Below are 7,772 nucleotides of genomic sequence, written 5' to 3'. Positions count from 1 at the left end.
TTCCTTTCTTTCTGGGCCTGGCTTCTCTTTCCTCTGGGAGCTTACTTCCTGGGGTTCCAGGTTAAGTTTTCAGCATCAACTCCAACATCAAAACTCCAACATCAGAAACCCTCGCATCAAAAGTTCCAACTCTGTCCTTCGCCATGCCTTTTATCTGTGAGTCCTCACCCACTAAGGGGTGGGGGACCCAATGCCCTAATGATGTGACCCAATCAAAGCCCTAGTCATTACTCAGTCATGCCCAAGTACAGATCAGATTACAAGCATAATCCAATATTTCTTTTTGGAATTCATCAATTATATCAAACTGCTATACCACCAATAGTGAATAAACATTCCTATCTTTCGATATCCTCCCCAAAATTTAGTTTTCTGACTTTTTAACAGCAGCCAGTTTAATAGGTTTGAAATGATATCTCATTGTAGTTTTGATTTGCATTTTCCTAATCATTAGTGGTGTTGAAAACGTTTTTATCTGTTTCTTTGCCATTTGTATTTCTTCTTTGGACAAACATCTTTTTGAATCTTTTGCCTATTTTTAAATTGAATAGTATGTCTTTTTATTTTTGAGTTGCATGATTTCCTTATATATGATGGATATTAATCCTTTATGAGATATGTTTGCCTCATATTTTCTCTCATTGACTTGACTGCCTTTTCACCCTTTTGACAAAGTCCTTTGCAGTGCAAAAGTGTTGAATTTTGAGGAGGTCCCATTTACCTACTTTTTTTTCTTTTTTTTTGCTTGTGCTTTGGGTGTACAGTTTAAGAAACTACTGCCTACCAGAAGACCTTGAAGATGTTTTCATACATTTTTTTTCTCAGAGTTTTATGGTTGTGGCTTATATATATATATATATATATATATATATATATATATATATATATATATTGTATTTAAACACTTTATTTTAGAAATAACCTCTAGCAAGAAAAAATAGATATGTTTGTTTACTGATATTTTAAATTTTTCCATGTACCCATAAAAATCCTGCCAGCCACAAGACACCTTGATTCTCTTGACTGAGTATCTTGAAAACATGCACATTACTAAGAATTGTGTGCACTGAAATGATGGTCTCTTACTAATGGGGTAACATTCTGGGATTTCAGAAATGCACGCCCAGGCTTCCTATACCCTGGGGACATTCTGCAGCTAAGTGGACTGTCATTTGTGGAAGTCACTAAACCCTATTCACAGCTCCATCTGAAACATCTATTGTGGAATCTCTCTTCTTTCTTTCTTTCTTTTTTTACTTAGGCCAGGAAAAAGATTTTATTTAGAAATGAGGGAAAGAACAGAACTTGCTGAGAAATGAAGAGGATGGAAATAAGAACAAAAATTTGGTGTTGGCTCCTCTAGGCAGAGAAAATGAGTTCTGGCTTGTGTGGTCACCTTCAAAGCTATTAATTATTCCTCCCCTTACCAATGGTAATGGGAGGGGCCCAAGCTGTTATCCCAACAATAGTGGGGGCCAAGTTGAGTACTATTTAGAATATGCAGTGCCTTCCCTCAGCCCAGCAAAGAGTCCCAACTGGAACCTGAAAGTCAAGGTCAAGGACTCAGTAGGGTCTCATTGCCAAAGTCTGTTGGCCATGTTGTGGCTCATCTCATTTCCCTGTCCTACACTGCCTCAACTTCCCCTCAGGGGAGTCATGCCATTATTCTTAAGGGGGTGCTGAGGGGAGAAGATCATTCTTCTGTAGTTACTTCCTGCTGGTTAGGGCAGCAGTCCCTGCCTGACAGGGCATGAACTTCTCTTGCTATTCTATTGTGTCTGAGGGAAGAATGGTGCAGCATACTGGTTGGAACTGGATGAAATCCCCACATGACTAATAAGGCATTGATTCATAAGAAATAAACAATTAGAATTTTGAAGGTCCATGGTCCCAATTTCCCAATCAAAGGATAAAGAAGACGGTGGCAAAGAGATCCAAAAAGGGGGCCAGTCATGACATATTAGACCACAAGAGTGAGAAAGGCCAGATACCTTCAGAGGCTGCTTCCTCCCAAAGTTGATGGAAACAGCATTCTTCCTTGAATTCTTTTATGCTGCTGGTTAACTCTAGGGAGAGATTGTAGTAGACCTGCTAGGTTTAGGTTTAAACTTCAATCCCAGTTCCTACACCAGTGGTTAGGCTTAGGGCACCTAGGAGACATGTGAAGAGGGGCACTGCCCTAGACATAAACTCACAGAGACAGTATAGGCAACAATAAGACAAGGACATCTAAAGAAATAAAGATGGTACTTGAGAGCCATTCCTTTACCTTACAGAGAATACATTAATTACCAATAAGCACATGAAAAAATATTCAAAGTCATTATTCATTAGGGAATTTCCTGTACAACATACAGTATCTGTAGGATCAGCATTTGTGGATCCATGGAGGGTGAAATGATCTGGAAGATGTCAAGAACACACTGACAATTTTGGAAATTTAGGTGAGATACAGAACAAATGGGAGGCATCACAGGACCCTGTCACTGCATTTTAAAACCATTCATAGAATGATTATTACAAGTTACTTTAGGTTGCCATTAACTACGATTCTTTTCTCCTATTGTCTTTGCTATTCTTCTTACAGTAAGAAGGATGGCCCAGCAGCAGCTCATACTGTATTTGTTAATCCACAAACTCCAAACAATCTACTCTCCTGTCTAAGGCCAGACTACTCCCTGAGTAATTCATGGTTAAACACCAATGTGGTCAGAAATACTCTGATAGTGGAGCTTCCCAAAGACCAAGAAGATGAGGTGGCCCATTTAATGCTGAGGTGAGGTCACTATTCTTTGCCTAAGATATGTGTTACCTTTTTTGTTTCTTTCTCTTTCCATTGACTTCAGATAAGGATATCTAATTATGTATAATATATTTTATATATACAATTTCCTAGGAAAGAAAAGTGTTGAGTGGGGTCCTCTTCAAAATGACCCCTTATTTAAAAGGGCATCCACAAAAGGTGGTCGCAGATTATAAACTAAATGGTAGGGGTCTTTACCTCAGCAACATTTTTTTCTTCCACTGATTAAGAATTTTGTAATCACAAAGCAAAATTTACTTGAGAGATTTATGTCCAAGCAAAGCATGTGTCCTTCCATAGATGTCCCTACACTTGCTTACTGAGCCTTTGACTTGACCACTGTTTCCCATCTGTTCTTATAAAGCACCAAGGGAACAAAGTACCTGAGCAAACACTACACAGCATGATCCAGTATGAAATTGTCATTTCTGTAACTGGGAATGACTCTAGGAGGAAGCAAAAACAGCACATATTCTAGAATCACTCACTCTTGAGGAAATATCCACATAAGAAAATCAGAGCACTCTTGCTGCTTTGTCTGGAGAGTCATTCTGGTTCCATCTCCGCCAGCTCATCATAAATTCCACCCCTGCAGACATCGGCTCACATCCTTCCTCCACCCTCCGATTTCCTGTAAGCCTATCGTTCAGTCTCTAGCTCTCTGAGGCAGCTTTCTTATTTCATATCATGGAGGTCATGTAGTATTTGTCCTTCAATGCCTGGGTTGCTTCACTCAACATAAGATTCTCAAGATTCATCCATGTTATCACGTGTGTTTATAGTGTATTTGTTCTTACAGCTGAGTAGTATTCCATTGTGTTTATATACCACATTTTATTGATCCACTCATCTGTTGATGGGCATTTGGGTTGATTCCAACTTTTGGTGATAGTGAACAATGCTGCTATGAACATTGGTGTACATATATCCGTTTGTGTCCTTGTTTTCAGTTCTGCTGGGTATATACCCAGCAGTGGTATTACTGGGTCATATGGCAAATTTATGGTTAGTTTTTTGAGAAGTGTGGCATTTATATTTAAGTTCTTGATCAATTTCTAATTAATTTTGTATTAGGTGTGAGATAGGGATCTTCTTCCTTTCATTTGGATATGGATATCCAGTTCTCCCAGCACCATTTGTTGAATAGACTCTTCTGGCCCAGCTGGGTAGGTCTAACAGCCTTGCCAAAAAGCACTTGACTGTTTATGTTGGGGTTAATTTCTAAGCTCTTGATTCAGTTCCATTGGTAAACCTGTCTGTCCTTATGCCAGAAGAAATGAAGTTGTGACATAGATAAGTATATAGGAAGAACATGGAGGACATTACATGTTGAGTGAAGAAAGCTATATATACATAAATGGAAATTACATTTTTTTCCATATTGGCATGGACCTGAAATATTTGAGGCAAAGAAAAGGTTATATAATTTTAGGTTTATCAAACATGGTGTGTATTCAAATAATAGTTGACCAGCTTATCTAAACTGTATGTAATATTTGAATCCACATATGAATTTGATTTTAATTATTATGTCCTCAAGACAGGGATGATTTACAACTATAATTAACCATGATCATCATTTCTTGTAACTTTTTGTGCATGTATATTACTTGTTCTTAACACATTTTACTTTTGGAAACATAACTTTGCTTTATTCAAATCAATTTTCTAGAAAGTACAGAGCATTGAACCTGTTCAAACCACTGAAATACATCTGTGTCCCTCAGTTTGGTTTTGATGTTTATTTGACTCTATAGTTGATTCTAGTTTTGCAGAAGGACATTGTCATCATTTTGTATGGTTTTTCACAAATCCCTGCATAGGCAAAGAATGAAAGCTTCTGATCAGTTTTGTCTTTCAAAGGAAGACATACTGGGAAGAAAATGACAGCATTTTACTGTAGAGTAGTTAATGTAAACAGTTCAAGACTTGATTTTGATTTGGAAATCCAAACTGACCTAGGATTAATCTTAAGGATTCTACAACCCATTAAAGTTGTGGTCTTTCTATACGGAGGCTAATGGAGAGTATTTTTGTCCTGAGACTTATTTGCTGATTTTCTCTGTTACTTGCTGAATGAGGGTGTTCAACAAACTGTGTATATGAGCTGTAATGCATGTTATCATATATACAATTCTTGCAAGTAACTTTTACTTTTTAAAGTAAAAGTTTAAAGTTAAATTTGACAAGTAAATTTGGTCAAAAGCAAACTTTGACAAGTTTAATTGTCAAAGTGTGTGCATTTGTTCTATTGGGTTTCTTTAATTTAAGCTTGCTCCAGTTCATCTAAAATGCCACCATTACTAAGATCACATTTTATCTTACTCAATCTGCATTCTGTCAAACACTGCTAGAAAGACTTCAGTCCATGCTTGGGCACTCCCTTCCTCTCCATTTTCTACCATTTCTTTTTGCAGATCAGTTTGATGTAATATAGAAAACAATATTTGAACATCCATATTAAGATCTGTATATTTAAGAATTGGCCCCCTGGCATCAGCCCACCTTTGTCAGTTCACAGACTAATCTATGCCTCATCCTTTCAAAAATAACATGCATTTTTTGAAAGAGTGAATTTAACTAAAGTGTAGAATTAAAATTAGACTCATTTATAATTTTCCTACACATGACTCTTAAGTCCCTTTTATTTGAACCAATAATAAGCACTCTAACTGGTAAATATGTGTTCCAGAGACTTTTCTTCCATCTGTTCACATGTCACTTGAGCCCTGGACATCAGCAGAATTACAGCCAACACATACTTTCCAGTTCATTGGACTTACCAGGGCAATTATCAAAAGAATGATGCTGCACAATGTCTATTCCAAAAAATAGAGAGTATGTACAATGGCAAACAAGACAATTCCATTCATCTCTCCCATGGGATCGAAGGCCCTCTCAACCAGGAGCAGAACAGCATTACCACCCCAAAATTCTCGAGATTGAGGAATGAACACACATAAAGGGAGAATGCAACTATGGATCAAAGTAGTCTTATTTTTATTCTGGTAATGGAAGAACTTGTAACATTGATATAAAGACAATGGTTAACCAGAGGTTCTGAGATGATGGAAAGCAAAGAATATGTGTAACATGAGGCATTTTTGGGACATTGGAATTGTTCTGCATGACATTGCAATGGTGGATACAGGCCATTATGCATTTGTCAAAACCTATATAATTGTACAGTGCAAAGTGTAAATCAGAATATAAAGTAAAGACCATGGTTCGAGGCAATGCTTCAATATGTGTTTCTCAATTATAATAAATGTACCACACAAATGAATGATGTTGTTAATGGGGATAAGTGTGTGTGTTGGCGTTAGGTATATAGAATTCCCCTATTTTTGATGAAATATTTATGTACTCTAAAGCTCCTTTAAAAATAAAATAAAATATTAAAAATTAGTCCCACTTTAAAATTAAGTGATTAATTTTGAAAGTTATAATTCAATGAAGCATTTTGTTGCTAAATGTTTTTTTTTAAATTAACGTGATGTTTTCATTTGTGACAGTGATTCTTGAGGGCATTTAAAAGTTAAATGCAAGAGTTCTTTAATGTAATTTTATGTAAAATAGAGTTGGGGCAAGATGGTGGCTGAGTGAACTTGCCTGGTAGTGTCTCTGCAGGGGGCAGCTGGGCAGCGTTGAAGGCTCTTTGGGACCGCGCTGTTTCGGGGATTTTTGCTGGTTGGAAGGTGTCTGGATGTCGATTTGGTGGGAAGGTAACAGAGAGGATACGTCTATAATATATAAACGGAGGTCCCAGCTGGGCGCGGAAAGTTCCCTCCTTGGGTGGGCAGAGCCGCGGTATCGGGCGCTGCTGCAGCTCGGGGAGCCACCACAGCCAGGGTTTTTTTTCCCTTTTTTTGGAGGCTCTGTGGTGCTGAGGAATTCACGGGTCCTGGGTGGGCTGGTGAGGGGTTGATGGGACAGGACTCCTTTGCAGATTGATTTGGAGAGACAGACCGTGTTTTGTTGTGAAGCGGGGGAATTTTTGGTTGCGGACAGGGGTAGTAGCGCTTCCGCCTGGAGCCCCATCCCCACAGGTCCGGCTGCCAATCTGCAATGGAATTGGATTTTTGGCAATAAGGGGACACAATTGGGAGATTGTTGCAGGGTGCAGTGAGGGAGGGGGACACGTCTGGAAGCCGATTGGGGAATATTTTGTGAAGTTTGGGAGTTCTGGTTTTGGAGTCTGTTTTCGGCATTTCCAGCTGAAGCCCAGCCCACCCGGCGGGGCTTGGGATCTGGGTCATTGAACTGGCTGTGGTGTAGAGGCGCCCTCAATTGGCCGTTGCATGGGAGCACAGGATGGGAGCTGTCCAAAGGCTGAATTGATGATAAACCCACATAAAGAAATCCTGAGGAGTAGGTGAATTGCAGGGTTCAGACATTAAATATAGAGTTTGCGGATCTGGCTTCCCCCATGGGGCTGGCACCCAGCTACAGGGATCCCTGAGTGCTGTGTTGCACTGCGGGGCTCCTAAGTTTCCTGTTGACCAGATTTGAGGTTGCCAGGTCTGGGTCCCCTGGACTCTGGTGGTCCACACCCCAGACTCACACCTCTTGAGTCTTCAGTGTCTCAGACTTTCCACCCCTGAATCCATCATGCCCTGGGGTCTACCTGGGGTCCTTGAGTGCCCTGGACTTTAACATTTCCGTTTTATCTTTATTGGTTCATATTGTTTTGTTTTTATTTTCATTTTATCTTATTTTTTAATCTTTTTGATGCCCTGATTGCTAATATTGCATTATCCCCTAGTCTTTTCTCCTAGCCTGTCCCCTAAGGTCCTTTTTTATACAGTTATTTAGGGGATTTTTCATTGTTGTTGTAGATAGTGTTGCAATTGTGGTTTGTGTATACATGTATTTCTCTTCCCCCTACCTGTTCCTCACCATTTGCCCACCCTCTTTTTCTTTCTTCCTTCCTTCTCATCTTTCTTTTTTTTTCTTTATTATTATTATT

This window comes from Dasypus novemcinctus, chromosome 16 (assembly GCF_030445035.2).
Source record: "Dasypus novemcinctus isolate mDasNov1 chromosome 16, mDasNov1.1.hap2, whole genome shotgun sequence".
NCBI classification, from domain to species: domain Eukaryota; kingdom Metazoa; phylum Chordata; class Mammalia; order Cingulata; family Dasypodidae; genus Dasypus; species Dasypus novemcinctus.
The sequence above is the reverse complement of the archived record's forward strand: the minus strand, read 5'-3'. Positions refer to the sequence as shown.